Source organism: Nicotiana tabacum, chromosome 20, assembly GCF_000715075.1.
Source record: "Nicotiana tabacum cultivar K326 chromosome 20, ASM71507v2, whole genome shotgun sequence".
NCBI lineage: Eukaryota > Viridiplantae > Streptophyta > Magnoliopsida > Solanales > Solanaceae > Nicotiana > Nicotiana tabacum.
This window is the reverse complement of record NC_134099.1, coordinates 112,336,216-112,357,863: the sequence shown is the minus strand read 5'-3', so window position 1 is coordinate 112,357,863 and position 21,648 is coordinate 112,336,216.

The following is a 21,648-nucleotide window of genomic DNA, read 5'->3' as shown; positions in this document are numbered from 1 at the left end:
GGGCGTTCTGTTTAGAACTGGGGATCTCAGAACCCGCCCTCTCCGGTGTGCTTGTTGATGGCCGAGGAACAATCTCGACATCGGGAAATTCAGGGGTTTGCCCACATCTTTCTTCGAAACCTCTTCATCACGAGGCAGAGTTTCCAGCTTGGAGGGCTTGGCAAATGCAACCGACTTCCTAGCTCGAACCACCAATGTCGAGTCTTCACCCTTGTCTTATTCTTCATCATTCAGCTGGTGGACTGAGTCTATATCCATAGGAATGAGATTCCTCCTGTGTCTTCGAGCTGGAGGGTTTTTATCTAGGGGGTCTTCAGGCTTCGAGACCCTTTTTCTCTTATTATCTTTCCCCAATTTCGAAATTGGGGACTCGGTCTCTTTCCTAGGCGGGGCTGGCCTCATTTTAGAGATATATCCAATGCCTGAATGAAGGAGAATGAAGTATGAGTAAAGAAACATCTCCGATAAAGAGGAAAGCATCAAAAGCTTACAAGATGAACTTACCATGATGTTTGGCTTCCCATCTGCCCCTCACCAAGTCACGCCAGCGACACTCGTTATACGAAGAGGTCATGGCTAGTTTTAGGACCCAGACTTCGAGGTTGGGGACCACATGGGGCATCCAAGCGACCGCTGTAAAGAAGATGAAGGCATCACCCAATGCAAAAATGGAATATAAAAGGCTACTAGGAAAAAAAACTTCACTTGCGCTAGGGGTTCCACTTCTCTAAGGCATTTTCTCCTTTAGGATGATGTCACAGGTCCTCACTCGCAAGAACCGACTCATCTAACCTAGATCTTTATCCTCGTCGTTGCTAGCAAAAAAGGCATTGTCGCTCGATGTTGGAGCTTGATCAACCCTCGGAAAAGCTTAGGCTGATACAATCGGATAAGATGGTTGAGGGTGAACTCTAGCCCCTCGGCCTTGCTAGAGAAGAAATGGAACATGATCACTATGTACCAAAAAGAAGGGTGGATCTGGCCGAGGGTGACCTGGTACCTCTTGCAGAAGTCGATGACGACTGGATCGATGGGACCCAGTGTGAAGGGGTAATTGTAGACCCTTAGGAACCCCTCCACATGTGTAGTGATACTCTCCTCGGTGGCGGGAATCTCTACCACTTCCTCGTCCCCCCCCAGCCACAATCTCTCTTCATGGCCTTGAGGCGTTTCTCCGTTATTGAGCAAATATATTTCGATACGTGCTCATATCGGCCAGGTATCGTAGTGGGATTCTCGACTCTGAAGTCATTTTTTGTGACATAGGGGCCGGGGACAATCTTATGAAGGGCCAGCGCTTTATCACCGGTCGGCCGGGAAGAAGAGGAGGAAACTTTCTCCTTTTGAGGAACAGTTTTGGAAGTTTTCGCCATTCATTTGGGTTAGAAGAAGCGGAAAAAGGTGGAGTTTAATATTTTTTTATGCTAAAAAAGTTGGACCAACAGGTTGTGAAAGAGAAAGATGAAGAGAGGAATAGATCAAGGAGGTTTGAAGGTGGAAGCAAAGTTCTTGATTCAAATAGAAGCCCTATATTTATAAGAATGTGGTGACAGTGGCGCTAGTGGCCGACCGCCACTGGCAAACATTTAATGTTTTCGAAAAGCGAACTGATTGGACATTTCACTCACCTCGAGCTTACATCATAGGGATGACATCATTATTAGGGCCTTCGTAAAATAGAGGCTCAAGTCATTTCTTATCATTTTATTTTATGAAACGAGGGGACTGTCTGTATACGGTGGAAATCGGGGCTACTCGATTTCATTCTTCAATGAAAAAGGTTATACCATGTCGAGAGGCCAGGACGCCGAGATCGGGGTTGAGGCTCCTTTCCAATATCGAGGTTGGGGTCAACATCATATGCCGAGGTCATAAGAAGGCCCACTTCGACATAATATTGTTACGATTTAGTAATAGAAAGAGCGAGATTCCTGCAATGGCCCGAAGATTACAGCGTAAATTCCGATACGGATTAGTCCTTGGGGGTTAGATAGCTGTCCAATATGATTCCCTACTATAATTAGAAGTGTACCTTATTTAGGACTCCTCTATTATATAAAGGGGTCCCATTCATTTGTAATGCATTATTCATTGACAATCGAATATACATTCATCACTTTCTTGCTTACTGTTCATCAGAGTTGCCTTATAATTTATTGTTGTTACTTACCCACCTTGAGACTGTAATAGCTCGAGGTCGAGACTTGGCTTGCACACTGGTTTGACTTACTTTATTGTTCAATTTATATATTTAATTCCTTGTTTATCAATTGGTATTGGACTAAATCACATATCTTTAAAACCACAATAGAAGTTAAATTGTTGCTCGGATTTTAGGGTAAACACACCTACTTCTTGGTCACAATGGATTATGTATCCAGATGGGTTGAGGCCTTTGCTCTACCCAACAATGAGGCAATAAGTGTGGTGGCATTCTTGAAGAAGAATATTTTCACAAGGTTTGGTACACCACGGGCTATTGTAGGTGATGGGGGTCACATTTTTGCACAAGGCTTTTGACACATTACTTAGAAAGTTTGGTGTTACTCATAAAGTCACGATTCCCTATCATCCACATGCTAGCGGTCAAGTGGAAGTCTCTAACCGGGAGATAAATAGTATTTTGTCTAAAATAGTGAATACTAATTGGACGGATTGGTCCAACATGCTTGATGATGGATTATAGGCTTACTGGATGGCTTAGAAAACACCTATCGGAATGTTGCCATACCGGTTGGTGTTCAAAAAATCTTGTCATCTTTCGGTTGAACTTGAGCACAAGTCCATATGGGCTTTGAAGAAGTTGAATCTTAATTAGAATGTAGCCGCTAACTTGAGGATTGCACATTTGAATGAATTAGATGAGTTCCGGTACTATGCTTATGCAAGTTCTTCCCTGTACGAAGGAAAGATAAAATACCTTCATTACAAATACATTTGGAACAAAGAGTTCATGGTGAGCGATCTTGTATTGTTATTTAACTCAAGGTTGAGGATGTTTCATGGGAAGCTAAAGTCTAAATAGAGTGGTCCCTTTGAAATTGTGGGTGTGATACCTTTTGGTGCATTGGACTTGAAGAACAAAAACGCTGAAGTATTCCGAGTCAATGGTCACGGGGTGAAGCATTACTTTGAAAAAGTTGGAGATAGCCACGGCGTGGAAGTCATTCATTTCAATTGTTGGTATTTTGCGTTGTGTCGCAATGTTAAATCATGCGCTTCTTGGGAGGCAACCCATGTTTATTTCCCTTTTCCTTTTGTTGTTACGTGTTATTTTTATTCAAACTTATTGTGAAGCTACTACGGTCTGAGTGTGACTTACAGGAATTGTGGACGAAAATTTTCGGCTAAGTGTGGAAGGAAGTGCGGACCGCACAAGCTAGTGGTCAAGTGGAAGTCTTCAACCGGGAGATAAATAGTATTTTGTCTAAAACAGTGAATACTAATTGGATGGATTGGTCCAAGATTCTTGATGATGCATTATGGGTTTACTGGACGGCTTAGTAAACACCTATCGGAATGTTGCCATACCGGTTGGTGTTCGGAAAATCTTGTCATCTTCCGGTTGAACTTGAGCACAAGGACATATGGGCTTTGAAGAAGTTGAATCTTAATTATAATGTAGTAGTTAACTTGAGGATTGGACATTTGAATAAATTAGATGAGTTCCAATACTATGCTTATGCAAGTTATTCCCTTTACAAAGAAAAGATAAAATACCTTCATTACAAATACATTTGGACCAAAGAGATCAAGTGGAGCAATCTTGTATTTATTTAACTCAAGGTTGAGGATGTTTCCCGGGAAGCTAAAGTCTAAATAGAGTGGTCCATCTTGGTGCACTGGACTTGAAGAACAAAAATGCTGAAGTATTCCGAGTTAATGGTCATCGGGTGAAGCACTACTTTGGAAAAGTTGGAGATAGCCACATCGTGGCAGTCATTCATTTCAATTGATCGTATTCTACGTTGTGTCGCAATGTTAAATCAGGCGCTTCTTGGGAGGCAACCCATGTTTATTTTCCTTTTTCTGTTGTTGTTACGTGTTGTTTTTATTCTAACTTAATTTGAAGTGTGCTACAGGCCGAGTGTGACTTACAGGAATTGTGGACGAAAATCCGGCTGAGTGTGGAAAGAAGTGCGGACCGCATGTGATTTGTGTGGACATCACATTTGTGGGTGTGATCGTAAAGGAGCATTGCGGCCACACAATTACTTTGCGGACCACAGACATGAGAGGTTGAAAATGTCAACTCTCTAAAGTTTAATCTGTCGTACAAAGAGTCGATGTGTGACTGAAAAGGAAATCTTCGGCTGCACACAAAATTTTACGGGCCACAGATAGAAAACTAAATTGAAACCCCAGGTAACGAAGTGCAAACCACACATGAAAATGGGCGGCCGCACTCGACATTCTTACCCTTTTATAGACCGTTTATATTGTAGAAGAGCAGAGGCAAGGGTTAGTTTTTGAAATTCTAAAAAAAATTTTTTGCACCGTAAAAAAATTCCTTGGTGATTCTATCTGTCCACACACATAGCCAACCTGATCTTTCACTCATTACACTTATTCATTTGGTATGCTTCAATTTCTTGTTAATGTTTTTCTTTTAATTTTTAGATTTTTAGACCATTTATCATTACAATTCAACTGTGTATCCATATAGGGGTAAATCTGTAATGGGTTAACTAATAAATTCTCTATGGGGACTAGGTCAGCATATTTTCATGCCTCTGTGATCTTACCATGTCAAGTTTTCTGAAAATTGTATAACCTAGATAGAAAAAACCGGACTGTTTGTATTTTTTGAATTCTGCGGCCGCGCCTGAAATTGTTTAGTCCACAAATTGTAATTTTTTGGCAACATAGTGAAAGTAGGGATCTGCATCCGGAATATAAAATGTTTGGACCGCAGATTTCCCATCGCGGTCATAGAACAACGCTTTTACTGTCATCAAAGAGGCTACACTTTGTGACTCAAATGTGCGGCCATAGGTTTAATTGTGTGGGCCGCAGAAAATGGGTGCGGCCGCATATCAGCCAATTCTTTGTTATCAAAGAGTTGGCACTTTTTGGGATTCAGAGGTTCGGCCAAAATTGAAATTATGCTGACCGCACTTCACTTTTGCGTCCGCATGACAAAATTGTACAGTCCGTAATTCCTAATCTTCGGCCGCAAGAAAAATTATGTGGACCGCAGATCATTCCCCTTCAAGGATGTTCTTACTGTGTACCCTCACTGTGTCTTCTAGTTTATAGCTTACTTGCATATCTCTTGTGTATGTATCAAAGAGTTGGCACTTTTTGGGATTCAGAGGTTCGGCCACAAGTGAAATTATGCTGACCGCACTTCACTTTTGCGTCCGCATGACAAAATTGTACGGTCCGCAATTCCTAATCTTCGGCCACGAGAAACATTATGTGGACCACAGATCATTCCCCTTCAAGGATGTTCTTATCGTGTACCCTCATTGTGTCTTCTAGTTTATAGCTTACTTGCATATCTCTTGTGGATGTATGAACATTGAATTGCAACTAACAATCACCTTTGCTTGATGAAGACAATGGTTCGATCTCGAGGATGCGGCGACACATCTAAAGGGAGAGGTTAACCTTCTAGGGGACGAGGCAAGATAGCCTTACCTCTTGCCCACCAGAAGGAAATTAGAAAAAAGACAACAATTGGGCGAGGGAGAGGTGCTGACATCTCCGAGACAAGCTCTTATTTCCCGTCTAGGTACGCATCAGAGGGAACCTTAGCCTCTGTTCAGGAACAACTGGTTGTATAGTTAAGTCTGCCATGGAGATTCCAACTCAGGGACGAGCCGTCCTTATCTCACAGCACTTTAGAGGGATCAAAATGTCCTAGTCAGGCTTTTGAGCCTTCGGCTGCACTAGTCCCTATGACACAAGATACATTCGTTCAGAACATCCCTGATGATGGTAGATGGGGAGATGCTACAGCTGCCGGGCTTGAAAGAAAAAAGAAGAAAGAGGTCTGGGAAGACTGATTTGTCAGCCTGGCAGCTTTCCCTAGCTTCCACACATAGTGGCCGAAGAGGTCTCTAACCCTTGAGCAACAATTCCTATTGATAGATTTGGAGAGGTACAACTTGACCGTGCTGAGACAGCTCATTTAGAGCATAATGGACGCCAAGGAGTACCTTGGATGTGGTTCACTTAGAGTGTAATGGATACTAAGTAGTACCTTGTCTGGTAATTCTATGTCAATGTGGCACATATCAAAAAGGGGACAAAGGAGATAAATGTGTGTAACCTTACGGAGATATTTGATCAGCACAGACTCAATACATACTTGGGATTTGATGATGTCAAGCCAAAAGAATACCTGGAGAAGTGTACACTTGAAGATGTAGTCCGTCCTTGGTTAGTAGAGATTCTAGCAGCACCAGGACCACCACTACCATGGATTATTGATGGGTTCCTATCCACCGGAGCACACTGAGCTTTGAGGAAAAAGGGTGGCAATCCTTTGTCTGCAACAAACCGGACCTAAGTCAAAATTAGACTCACCTACCAATTCCTCGGGCGGTCTTGGTTGCTTCTATTATGTCTGGGTACCCTATTAATGTGGGTACTGTGATGTCGGCCAACATCTTAGTGATCGCCTAGCAGGATGACTCTTCCTACCTATATCTCAACACCATTATTAAGTATCTTACGGATACGAGGGTAGAGCCAATGGATTTTGATAAAAAGGTGAAGCCGAAGAAGCCTTTCTGTTGGTACTAACTTATGGATGTGAACAACCCAAAAAGCAAAGTTTAGCCTTCTACCACCACAGGCCAGCCTGATGAGCCAGTCGTGGCAGTTGTTGAGATAGATGTTGTTCCATCCACGTCGGTCGAGCCTTCTTCTAGTGCTGCAGCCATGCCTCCACGATCATTTGCAGACCCTATTGTAGTTCTTGCCATAACTTCCACTTCAGCTTTGAAGCCGGTTCCCATGCCTACTGGCCCACTCTCTACGCTATGAGTCTCCCACACATTGATGAATCTCAATAATTGGATGCAAACAGCCACTGCAAAGCTGTCAGACTTATCTAGTACTATTATATCATAGTCTTCTGTTTGGGCACCTTAGATTATCCTGACTGTTGAATAGACATTGAAAAAGATCCTAGAGAACTAGAAAAATGTCATGGCTACTTTGGTACAACATGAGTCAGTAATCGAAGAGCTGGGAAAGAAAGTAAAGAAAATGAGGAAATCTCAGGCTAGCAAGAAGTTAGTGGACAAACTCCAAAGAGAAGTGAACAGAATTGCTACGGCTGGAGACCTTCCATTTGATATGTTACTTGACCCGCACCATTCCGCACTAGATCGTAGCCCCGTCGGCACCGGTAGCACTAGCCGGCTAGTCTGACGAGCCAGACCTTGTTGCCGACACTACTGAGGCAGTGCATCAGATGTTCGCTAACCCAGCCACACCTAGAGTTGAGGATGATGAGATATAGTTAGCTGAGCCGGAGGGCGATGACATTGCTGAGGACACAAAGATGTCCAAGGAGCCATACAGATTTTTCTTCACTCCTTCCCCTCTTTTACTCTTATTTTGTTAAGCATTGGGGACGATGCTGCTGTTTATTCAGGGGGTGGAGTTTATTTGTTATATTCTGATAAATTTGGCATGTAATAACTTAATTTTATTCTTGTTTTTTCTTATTCATGTATATATATTCTCTCTCTTTATCTAATTATGTATATATCTTCTCTCTCTTTGTCTCTCTCTCTCTCTCTCTCTCTCTCTCTCTCTCTGTATCTCATTATGTATATTCGTTTTACTTTCAATAGTTTTTGGTTTTTTAGCTTCTTTATGTTTGTTTCCTTATTAGTTCGTGTTTGATTTAGTAGATTCTTTTTATGTTTTAGTAGATAATAAGCCTTTGGTTTTCTTAATGCCATGGTTATTTTCAAAGATAGTTGTTGTGTGAACCGGGTGACTCATCCCAACAATGGATGGCATGACAAGCTTCTTAAGGAATGAGTCCATTTTTGGTGTTTAGGTAGTAATAGTAGTAGTAATGAATAAAAAAACCTAATTAAGTCATGCTCTAAGAGTCAAACATGTTTCATTTGGAACCAACACACTTAACTACGTGCTTATGGTTAGAGACAATGTTTTAAAAGGTTATAACTCTAGTTAGTGACTTTGTGACTCTTATGTTGACTTTGTTAATCATCGAGTGGTTTAAATTGACCATGGTGATCTTTAATCTTGAATGTGATCATTGAGGGCCCTCGATTCTATCCTCTTTTATAATCTAGTTACATGAGGAGTGAGATGATTTGTTGCTAGTCCAAGTGTCCGTTCAAAGGGTCTAGAGCTGGCCCCGAATGTGTTTTAAGGCAAAATCCTAAGTTTTGCTTGGCTTGAGAAGTGATTGTAGGTTTTCCTTGGCCCGTGTGAGTTTTCTATTGCCAACCAATGTCATTATCCCTAGTTAACCCCCTACGAGCCTTTTACCTTTCTCATTTGACAACCATGTTACAAGCCTTTACCCGTTGTATCGTGACCCTCTCTGGGCACCCGAGCTTTCCTTAACACTCTTGCGAATCAAATGGCTTAACACGTAAGTTTGGGGGAGAGATGAGGAAGTTGAATAAGGTATCAAGGCACAAAAAGAAAAAAAGAAATGATCTCTATGACAAGAGAAGGCATGAAAAGAAAGGAACAAAAAGAAAAATGCAAAAAAAGTGAATAAGTGGAAGGGTTGAATGGATTCAAAAAAGGCAATGATTCCAAGCATTGAAAAATCAAAAAGGGGAGAGAAAGAATAAAATGGTCAAGGAAGAGTGATGTTAAGTCTCTCTAGTCCCCCATGAAAGAAAGTGCATCTAAGAATTGGCAAGTGCGAGCCGAGTAATGAAAGATAGAGTGCTTAAAGAAAGGTGTAACCACTTACCAACACTGTATCCGACCCTAATCCAAAAGCCTTCATTACATCCCTAAAGAAGTGCTACTTGATTTCGGGTCGAGTGAGCTTACATTTGTGGTTATCTACATGAGGGGCAAGCCTACGGTACTTGAAGCTGTACTTATGACATTCTCTTGAGAGAGATGAGTGAACCCTTCATAAATCTTTGAATTGAGTGCTAATTTCTTAAGCGAGCTTGGCAAATGGAAAGTAGATAAGGAAGAGTTTTGAGTCCACCATGACCTACATGATAGAGTAAGAGTCCTTGATGAGTAAAGTCAATTCTTGAAGCTCAAATGTTACATTATAACTATTTGTGCATGAATGATTAACTTGTCTCCTTGTTGATAATGCATGAGTAGTGTGGATAATTATTGGTCCTAACTTATGTGTGAATGGCTCATCTTTGACTCTCTGAAATGCCCCTTAACTTTTGGAGGTGAGAACTAATTTACTTGCTTGAGGACAAACAAAGACTTAAGTTTTGAGGAGTTGATAAGTAGGGATTTTGACTGCTTATTAGCACTTTTTGCTATTCTCTTAGTCCAAAAGTATCCAATTGTATTCCCAAAACTAATGAAATCATGATAATCGCGGGAATGCTAGAAGTTTGGTCTCCTTTGATTAATTCTGACTCAAAAAGGAGCCTTTTGAAGCACAAGGCAATAAAAGGGCGCAGAAGCAAAGATGTGCGGTCCGAATAAGAAATTCTACGTCTGCAGAAGAAATTGTGGACCGTAGAATTCCATCTATGTCTGTAAACCAAGAAGGATACCCCAACAGGACTTTCAACAATGTGCGAACCATACATGAATTATGTAGTCGCAGAACTGGGCTTTCAATAATAGATTCGAAGTACGGAGAATATGCAAAAAGACCATGTCCCGAAGCCCTTGTGAAGTGTGGACTGCACAATAATTGTGCGGCCGACAAAAGAATTGTGCGGCCGCAGAAAATTGCCTTGCGGCCGCAAATCAGAAATGTGCCATCGCAGAACTTACCTTCTTGCCAAGATGAAGAAGTATGCGGAGCACACATCGAATTGTGCGGCGGAAAACATCCCAAGAGGTATTTTTATCCGTAATTTTTTGCTCTGTATAAATAGACATGTTTCACAAAATTAGGTTAAGTTTTGAACATCTAAGCTATTGTAGCCATTTCTTTTACAATTTTAGGAAGTTTTAGCTTATTTGGGTATTTTAACACTAGATTTGATCATTTCAAACTTCCATTATGAGTTTAATTAGCTTTTCTTCTCTATTTTCTGTAATTTCCATTCTGAGTAGCTAGACTTTTACTAGGGTTGTAACCTAACCCTAGTGTGTAAACCTTTTGGGTGATTAATTTAGTGCTTGTTTATGATTGAGTGTTGATTATTTAGTTTAGTTCATGCTTCAATTGTAGAATTACTGATTTCAAATAATGTTTAATGCCTATTTGACTTAGTTTCTACTTGAGAAAGAGGGACATATTCTAGGATAACTTAGCTAAAAAGGAATTGAGTTAATTGAGAGATTGATTAAGCTAATTAAAGGGTTCAACCTAAAGATAGTAATATCCCAACTTGAGCTCTTATCAATTGTTTTGGTTGATACCCAATTGGGCTTGAGAAAGCCAAATTAGGCAAAATCACTCTCTAACCGAGAGGTATTGAGTGGGTACTGTAGAATTGAGAGTTATAATACACCCCAATCAACAAAACAAGCATCAACTTCTTTATCCTATTAGGCAAATATCTAGGTAATGGTCATAGCCCTAGGCCTTTTACCTATTTGAAAACAAACCCAAAAATATTTATCTCTAGTCTATTCTCTTTAGCTGTATTTATTAGAGTAACAATAGAAGTAGGAAATAAAACTATGTTGTGGAAGTGCAATCTAGATAACCTAATTACTTATTTCAAATATATACCCCTAACACCCCTTATAACTCCTAGTGGATTAGACCCCGGCTCCTAGTTGGGTATTTATTATTGCATACAACCGTATCATATCTGTTAGTGAGGTGTGTTGTGGACGTCAACAAAAACCCTTCTGAATAAGAGAAAAACTTGTAAAGACCCGACTGGTCGTCATTAGTATCTACACTTCGCTTGATATTTGAGGGCTCGAGTATCTCCGCATGATGTATTATGACTTGCGTAAATCATCAGTATTGGTTTTCAAGTTATTCGGAATAGATTTGGAAGAATGAAATTCAAGATTTAGGCTCTAAGTTGGGAGAGTTGACCAAGCTTGAATTTTTAGCATTTGACCTCGGAATGGAGTTTCATCAGTTCCGTTAGCTCCGTTGGGTGATTTTAGACTTACATGTCCAGATTGTAATTTGGAGGTGTGTAGTCAAATTAGTCTTAAATTGGTGAAAGTTAGATTTTTGGGAAGTTTGACCGGGAGTGGACATTTTGATACCGGAAGCACGTCCAGATTCTTTACTATTTTCCTATATATTTTCCATTAGTTGGCTTACCTAGTGGATCGAGTTAGGTGTCATCACGACCAATGGTTATCAGGTCATGACAAGGTGGTATCAGAGCACTAGGTTTGTAGGTTCTACGATCCATGGGAAAGTGTCTAGTAGAGTCCTGCGGATCAGTATGATGACATCCATACCTATCTTCATGAGGCTACCGGGCATTTAGGAAAAATTTTCCTTTCTTCTTTCCTTAGTGCGGCCTTGTTTTAGCTTGAAATCTACGACTTTGACTCATCCCGATTGCTCATATGTGATGTTGTGCACTCAGTATTCGCTATGTGCCGATGATGTCGCCGTTCCATTACATTTATATTGTTATGCTTTTATTATCGTACGGTCATGACATGATGGGTGTTTCCGTGCAGGTGAGGACGAGGGACATGCATTATGATGTGATATCTGTTTCCCATGTATACGTTTATGCCTTAACCTTAAGTTGATATTGTCGTACTTATAAATTTTGTGTGACTTGTTGTTATTGTCATGTAATTGATCTCTATCTCAATTGTTGTTGTGTTGTCCATAACTTCTACTTGTTTAACTTGCAAATACCATGCCTATTTTCTGTTGTCATAATCACACCCATGTCGTATCTATTCTATTGCATTTCAGTACAAGCCCTTTTTCTATGTTAGCCATTCATGCATCTACCTGTTAACTTGTAAAGATCATGTGTTCCCTTCTTATTTGTTATATCTGTACTTAGGCATCCATCATGCTAGTTAGATGAAGTTGATATTCCTTGTTTTCCCAATTGTTGTCATTACTCACATGCTTTCCGCCTAGTCTTTTTATTGTTGCCCACATGTATATCCTCGTTCATTATTACTACTTGCGTATTTCCTACTTTGTAATTCCTATTATCGGTATTTTTGTGATCTGGTTGGTTCTGTTATACGTATGTTGGGTGAGGATGAGATAAAAGCACGAAGGGTGTTGCAGTGTAATTGATTTGATATTTGAGTACATTCCCCATGCCATGAAAGCGATGAAGTGATTGTCGTGGTTTATCGGTTTCATTCTAAGGAAAGGATTGGTCGAGGTATTGTATGATGCTAAATTGTGATCTCTGTTGGTATTCGGTTATTGTTTGCGAATTCGTTTCATGTATTATTCTCTATTATATCGTGGTATAGTTCTATTGCTGATTTACGGTACAGGTTTCATCAGTGAGTATCTTTAAACTAAAAGGCCTCATCATTACGTCGACGAGGTTAAACAAGATATTTACCAGTACATGGGGTCGGTTGTACTAATACTACACTTCAGTAAAATTGCATGCAGCTTTTTAGAGCAGAGCTACTGGTGATGTCGAGTTCTGACTCGGAAGATGTTCGTGCATTCCAGATTTAGGTGTCACTTGTCCCTGGTAGCTTAGATTTAGCTATTCTATTTATATATCTTTCAAACAAATGTGTAATTATTTGTATCAGTTTTGCAAATTCAAAGTCTTAGAAGCTCGTGATTCGTACTACCAGTTCTTGGTTTAATTTGTAAATGTTCAGATAATTCTTTACTATTTTCCTATAATCTCATTTGGATTTTATTTTTTGTTAGTTGGCTTACCTATCAGATCAAGTTAGGTGCCACCGCGACTAGTGATTTTCTGGTCGTAACAAAACTACGGCACGAGAGAAGCAATTGATTTCACTTTAGCAAGAATTTTACAATTTGTAGTACCAAGTAAAACCTTCCGATACTACTACACACTCAAAAGAAATAACCCTCTTTTGATTTTTTTCACCTCACTATAAATATCGCTCAAACTCTCTATATTTTTTCTTATAGAGTATTTGCTTCTTGCTATGTAAATCACTCTCTTTCACTCTGTTTTGTGTGTGTGACAACTGAAGGAATACTTCCTTATTTGTAGAGGCGAAAAACATCTCAAAGATGTCATATGTGACATCAAAAAATAGTAAATTAAACTTGTCTTCCTTCCCTTTTTGACTTTTCCTTGCCATACAAATATTCTTTGACAAGCTTGGATTTGGACGGTGCAGCTTTTGCCAAAGGAAGTTGTCTTCCTTTCACATAGGATTGACCCATTAGTTGTTAGTTTTTATTGTGTATTTGTATAGATGAGGGAGAAGCAAGTTCTAGAATTTAACACACTAAGAATTAAACTCGAATATAGTATACTGCAGTTTTACCTTTAAAAGGTCTGAATTTCAGTACACACTGATAGATTTTTTAAGGGAACTTTTGAACTCCAATACAGTGTGATGGAGTTTCACTTGTCTAAGCTTCAAATTCTAGCACTAAGTTTGTTTTGTGTTTTAATGTTTGGGGTATTTTTGTCCATATATGTTTTCATGTGAATGACGTGGCTAAATGCTAGTAATAGCTTTTTAAATACTGGCTATATTCTAATAGCAGGGATAATGTAGCTCTTTTCCAGTTCCTTCCCTTAGACAATGGCGACTCCGCACTGACTCAAGGTAAGTTAACTAATTAAGGTTAAGAATTCACTCTAAAGCTATCTTTTTATATCCAAAAACTTTGATGTAGTTAGCGTCTTAGGATAACCTTTGTAAGAGGAGGCATTCGAGGGGTAATAAGAGATCATAGAGGAAATTGGATAAAGTTTAGAAGGAATACCTTACACAAACACAACTAACATTTACACTAGATATTTCAGCAGTAAATGCTATACTAGAATTGTCTCTCACATGTTGTGATGATTGCAGCTTGTTAATTGTTTAGGAGGAAAAGTCTAGACTTGAAGCATATCTATAGGAAAAGAAATAAGGTGGCAGATGACTTTTCCAAAACATGGAAGTAACTCGCATGTTTTTTTGGCAGTTTAAATGACTTAGGATTTGCCCCTTCTTTTGTAACTTGTTCTTTTGAAAATGATTGTTCAGGAACTATGTATTCTAGAACATTTAAGCTACAAAATAACTTGTAGTAATTTATCAACAAAATTATCCTTTTTACCAAGAAAAACTCCCGGAAGATAGGTTTTCGTCTTCATGGTCACTAAAGGCGTTTAGATTGTTTGAATATATTAGTTGAAGTGTCAAATGCAAATGAGAGAATGGTCCCATATTCCTCTTTGGGTTGGGTTACACCCCCTTCAGTATGGTTAGGGGCGAGGCCTCTTTCTGCTAGTGCCGAGTTGGGTCCGGGCTTGACCCACTTTATTTAAGGATAATCAAGCTTATTGGGCCAATATGTGAAAACATAGTCAAAGTGAACAATACACGGGGAATTGCACAGTTAGCCACTAATTAAAGATGTCTTTACTCTTTAGCCAGTGCTTAATAAATTTTTATCTGCCTGGACAAAAATATCCCTGCACGAGACATGGGTGTTGTGTAATATTAAGGACAAGGTGTCTTTAATTTCATGAATGCTGTGTAAATATTAAGGACAAAGTGTCCTGCCATGTCATTAACTTCATATGTGCAGTATAAATGTTAAGGACATGGCGTCCTGAACTTTATGTGCAGTGTAAATGTTAAGGATATAATGTCCTTAACTTGTATTTGCACCTTCTGTTAAACTTTAGGATCTCATGTCTGTAACTTCATATGTGCAATGCAAATGTTAAGGACATGGTGCCCTTAACTTGATTTGTGCAGTGTAAATGTTAAGGATATAGTGTCCTTAATTTTATGAGTGTTGTGTAAATACTAAAGACATGGTGTCCTTAACTTCATGAATGTTGTGTAAATATTAAGGACAAAGTGTCTTGTCGTGTCCTTAACTTCATATGTGCAGTGTAAATGTTAAGGACATAGCGTCCTTAACTTCATGTGTGCAGTGTAAATGTTAAGGACACCATGTCCTTAATATTTACAAAGCACTCATGAAGAAAGGGTAAAAATATCTTTTCGTTTTAATTTTAATAGAGTAGTGGCTAATTTTGCTCAACATTAAAAATACTGGATAAAAACTAAATACTATTTTAAAAAGTGGTTATTCCAATCCATTTCTGCACAATACACGGGTATTGTAAAATTTCACGGGACACTTTATTTGGATTCGTTATTTAATATGTACCCAGGTTTTTAAAACTTTTGTATGTCTACTCACGTCGAAACGACTATGCAGTGTTTAAAGTTGAACTTTAGGAGTGCCTTAACTTCAAGCAGAAATGCCCGAACTTCAAGCAGAAATGCCTAAATTTCAGCCATATGAAACTTCAGACTATCTGAAATTGCAAGTCTGAAGTTATTACAAAGTGGATAGATGTACAAAAATTTATAAACTTAGAGCATAACCTAAACAGTGGCATCAAAATCGGGTATGTGTACACTTCGACCAAGTATATTGGGCACTTGGCTAATCCTGATTTAGGGATGACAAATAAGGCGGGGCGGAATGGGGCAGGGCAGGCCCGAACTTCAAGCAGAAATGCCTAAATTTCAGCCATATGAAACTTCAGACTATCTGAAATTGCAAGTCTGAAGTTATTACAAAGTGGATAGATGTACAAAAATTTATAAACTTAGAGCATAACCTAAACAGTGGCATCAAAATCGGGTATGTGTACACTTAGACCAAGTATATTGGGCACTTGGCTAATTCTGATTTAGGGATGACAAATAAGGCGGGGCGGAATGGGGCAGGGCAGGGTAAGGACTTAATGGGGTAGGGCAGGGCGGGGGTCAAAACACATTTTCAAAAAATAATTAATGGGGCAGAATAGGGATGGGACATGATTTTAGCTGCAAAGTCAACAAACAATAAAATGCAGTTCTTTAACTTTGTCACATTCTATATCAGCAACAGATGATGCAACTTGTCAAACAAGTAGTGTTTACGAATCCACTTTTACATAGTTGTTTCATTTTAAGGGTTCAAGGAAATTAACATTTCTCACCAAAGAACATCTCTTGGAGATGATAACTGTCACACCTCCTTTTTCTGCACTCGCGAGGGCGCAAGGGAGTTTTTTCCAATTAAAGGACAATCGGAACGGGATTTGTTTATTTATTTCAGAGTCGCCACTTGGGAGATTTAGGGTGTCCCAAGTCACCAATTTTAATCCCGAATCGAGGAAAAGAATGACTCCATATTACAGTCTGCGCACCAGAAATCCGGATAAGAAATTTTGTTAACCCGGGAGAAGGTGTTAGGCATTCCCGAGTTCCGTGGTTCTAGCACGGTCGCTCAACTGTTATATTCGGCTTGATTATCTGATTTTATACAAGTGTAAACTTATGTGCAAAATTTAACTTTTAACCGCTTTTATCATTATTATTATCATTTTTACAAGGAATTGCAACGTTGTAAAAATGTATCTCGAACCGCGTTACAATCAATGTACCCGTGGTCGTCGACACACTTTGACTCCGTTGAGATTTGGATTTGGGTCACATCAATGTGCACCCGAGTTTAAGGAAATTAAATTATTAAAGGCGCGCCTAAAGCGACTAGCGTATCATTTACTTTGGGTAAGGCCGTGGAATTTTACTAAACGGTCCATCCCGAAATCTAAGCAATTTTTAAGGCAAATATTTATTGAGGGCCCCGCAATTTTGTATTTTTATTTGGCGAGGCTCATCTCATTCTATTTTAAAAGGAATTTGCGACGTCATGGACATGCATCTCGAACCACATCACAATCAATGTACCCGTGATTAGAAACACATTTCGGATCCGTCGAGATTTGGATTTGGGTCACATAAATGCACACCCGAATTTAAGAAGGTAAAATTATTAAGTACGCGCTTAAAGAGGCTATCGCGTTATTATTCCGGGAAGGTCGTGAGATTTGCTAAACGACCCACCTTAGGGACTGAATGCTTCAACATATATATATTTAACAAGGGCCCCGCAATTTGTGCATTTTTCTTTATTTTTGTCGAGGCTCATCTCGTCCTTATTTTAAAAGGATATCCTATAGCAACTACGTTTCTTGTTGCGTTTGTCTCTACTAATTGAAAACAGTAGATAGCCCTAATTAATTACATGCTTGCAAGTTATCTATACAGAGTTCCGAGTGCTTGCACAAAATCAGAAACACGGCCACGTACACAGTCGGCCGAGCAAAAATTAAGGGCCCAAATCCAGCCCATGCGTGATGGACCAGACCTGGGCCATTGTTCGTTCGATGCAGGCCTGCTTGGTCTGTTTCGACCCGGGCTCGACCTTCGTGAGGTTGAGATTGCAGTCTCTGCGTTCTTTGTCTTAAAACATGATTTACCAGTTATATGAAACAGTTTATCAGAAAGGAAAGAACTTAATTAATAGAGTACGATTTTCATGCTTGGCTTATATTAAAGGACATATTACAAAGTAAAACTAAGTCTGAGATACAACCTATTTCATTGGGAATATTTTCACCTATCAGCATACATATGTAAACTATCATTCAGCTAATCTATATTGATATACACTGGGCATACAGGCTACTTCTATTGTCAACACAGGAATGAAAATTATTATACAGTACATGATATCTAATGTAACAATCTATGTATGAAAGTCAACTTCAGGTCTTTTCTTTTTGTATTCATGCTCAATGTTCCAATTACATTTGACAGTGCATTGGTTGTGTACCTGGTATAGAGGACAAAGAAGAAAGGAATGATCAGCTGGGCAGTATGCAATAAATACAGCAACAGCAGATACACAGCAACAACACAGCAACAAACCAACAACCACAAGTGTTTTCCACAGTCCGCAGACAACCAGCAACAGTTTCCAGAACAAAGAAAACCAACAGATGGTCGAGCACTAAACAAGTAATCCCAGAAAAGAGTAATGAAACAACAGAAGTAACAGAGTGTTCGATGCAGCAACACCAGTAGTCCAACAATCACAAGCAGCTCAATCAGTGCAAACAACAGAACTTGGCCAAGATAGCTTGACCAATATGAACTCCTATGCAGCTTTCAGACAGTGTTTGGTTACAGTGTTTACTGGAAATTTCCTTATGTTTTTAGTTTTCTTTAAACTCACAAGACCTCTCTCAAGACTAAAATTTCCAGCCCCTTTTAAGTTCTGAAAATGGCCTATTTATAAGCCAAACTACCAGTGCAGTCAAGCTGCCTGGATTCTGCCAATTTTGCAGACTGCTCATACCCTTTAAACCCATGCCTAAGCATCTTTTGATGCCAGCCATTTGTTCCCCACGCTGGCTTATTCTTTAATCAAGAGTTATGGGCTCATTTTAGTATTCATTTTAAACCTCATACTCTTGTGTCTTGTTCCCCATTGGTATTAGTTTAATCCCAAATTAGTACCCTACTTGTCAGCTCATTTAAACTAAGTTTTCTGTTCTTTTCAAACCCCAGACTACCCCTGTTAGCCCTTGATTATTACTGTCCTGCATCACTGCAGCCTCAGGGCATTTTGAACTTCTGAAAGTTCAATTTCAGAACTGCCCTAGCCTGGTTCTTTTAATTGTTTACAATGCAGTTACAAACTAGCATTCATAGATAATGTCCAACATTCAAATCACAATACAGGTCCGTTCAGTCAAGTGAGGTTGTACACATTAGCATATCTGAACATTCAGTCGTAGGAAGTTAATCGATGACATTTATCAAGTCGACTATACTAATTATAACAGGTAACAATCGGTCGTTCATATAAACAAACACATACAGGGACCTAAAGGGCTTCGGACAACTTTGGTCAATCACTGGGAACCTATATAAGTTATTTATGCGACGACTATCCTAATCGGACATGCTTATCACAGGATACATTCAAATCATACAAGGAAAACAATCGACCAAATAAATGTCTTTGACAGAGATGGAAGAAATTAAGAAAACTATCAGAAAATAACAAATAATCACAACAAAGCATGCTAACGACTTAATTAGCAGTTGAATAAAACAAAAAGGAAAAGAAAAACTTACCGAAAAATGTTTAAACCAAACTGACCCAAATCTGACTCAACTTTGACCATTTGAGGCCGAACAAACTTTAACCAGGGTGTTCTCACATGAGAACACCTTGGTTAAGGTCTATTAGACCTCAGACCCCTGTCAAGCCTGGCCGGATTCCACAGGTTCATGTGTTCTAGGGTTCTGGATTTTCAGATCTGGTTTTTTAGAAGTTGTGGGTAGATTTGGACCAAACCAAGCTTGGTTTGGTCACGAGGGAAGTCATGGGAGTGTCTGGTACGAAGATGGTGAGGTTTGGTATAGATCGAGTTTTGTCTCGAATCTTCAAATCCAGATTCGAGACGATGGGGGGTGATTCGAGGCAAATGGTTAGTGGATTCGTGTTCAGGGTGGTTGGATGTTTCAGGGGTGTGAAGGGGGTGGTCACCGGCGTTCATGCCGCCGGGTTCTGGTGAAAGGGAAACTAGGGCGGCTGCTAGGGTTTGGGGGTTTCAGGGCTTGGGGAAGGAGATGAGTGAAGGGTGGGGTTCGGATGGGGGCGTGGGGTACGATGGAAAGCTTATATACGATCTAGGGGTTTAGATCCTGGCCGTTGGATCAAATGAGATCTATGGCCAGGATCTATTCACTTGGGGAAGACGGTGTCGTTTTGGGTTTGATAGTGGGTGAGACCGGGTGAGGCTGGATCGGGTCGAAGTTTGACGGGTTTAGGGGGAATGGCCTAGGTCCATTGGATCAAGGGGTTGGACGGCTTGAATTAATCTGCCTGAAATGACGTCGTCGAAGTGAAGTGATCAACCTGATCAGGACCGTTTGTTTGATTCAGATCAACGGTTCTGATAAGGACGCTGATACGGCGTCGTTTGAATCAGTGTTTGGGCAGGCCTGACTTGGACTGGGTCCTTGTGCCGGTTTTGGGCCTATATTTATTTCATTTCTTGGGCCCAAATCACTCTTTTCTTTGTTCTCTTATTTTAAAACAAAAATGAACTAACAAAATAAATAATAAAACAAATGAAATTAAAACAAACAACAATGTAGCACTTTAACATAATTATCACACCAAATTAAAATGTTTAAGTAAGTTAAATCACAACCTAGAACGGACGATGCACATATATATTTTTGCATTTTCTTTTAATGACACATATTTTTTTTGTATTTTGTTTGATAATGATTAAATGCGAAATGAACAGACCCACAAATGACTAACAACACATGTCACGGAAAACTCGAAAAATTGTACAGTGAAGTCATTTGTCACTATTTTTATTTTCTTTTGGAGCAATTGTTCGTGAAGCAAAAATTACGTGCTTACAGCTGCCCCTCTTTGCACGAAGACACGAAGGGTTTTCGCGCAAAGATAAAGCAGGCGATTTTTGCTCGTCCGAGTACTCCGTGTGAAGCATTTTTTGAAAAAGATTTGACCGAACCTTTGCTTCAAAGGTTTCCTACATATTCTGGGCTGAACAGGAATCAGGTCAATGTAGTTCGGGAAAATTTTGGTAGCTGGGACTACCGTGTGACTGTAGTGCTCGCTGCTGTTGTGCGCTGTTGCATGCTGCTGTAGGATGCTACTGCTCACTGATCTCCTTGTTACATTGTTCTTGAAAGGAAAAACAAGAAGCTAAGCTAGAGTATGAGATCTCATCTATCTTCAACTTGTTCTTGTTGCCTTGCTTTCTTGTCGGCTAACGCTTTCCTCTGATGCCCTTATTTTGCGAACTTGGGAGATGATGCTGGTCCTTCGCCTTTTTTGAATGCCAGTTTTCATCACTTTGCTTGATTTGCTGGGAACATGGCTTTCTTCTTTAAACCTTTCAATGGTTTCTTCAGTGGTATGGCTTTCTTCATCAAAATTGTTATATCGGGCATGCTACAACGTTCCCAAACTGCTTCTTCTGAGATGCGTTCCTTCTTCCTTTTGAATCGCGTGCTTGCTTTTGCAGCCTTCTGCTTCTTGGCGCTGGGGATTTTATTGTTTCCTGCTTGGGGGATCTCTGTTGTAACCTTCCGTCTTCAGGTGGGGTTACTGATTCCAAAATCTAGAGCTAAAAAGTATTCCCGCATTTTACTGGTGGGCGACCTAGAACTTAAATGTATTCCCGCATTATACTGGTGGGCGACCTAGAACTTAAATGTATTCCCGCATTTTACTGGTGGGCGACCTAGAACTTAAATGTATTCCCGAATTATACTGGTGGGCGACCTAGAACTTAAATGTATTCCCGCATTATACTGGTGGGCGACCTAGAACTTAAATGTATTCCCGCATTATACTGGTGGGCGGCCTAGAGCTTAAATGTATTCCCGCATTTTACTGGTGGGCGACCTAGAACTTAAATGTATTCCCGCATTATACTGGTGGGCGACCTAGAACTTAAATGTATTCCCGCATTATACTGGTGGGCGACCTAGAACTTAAAT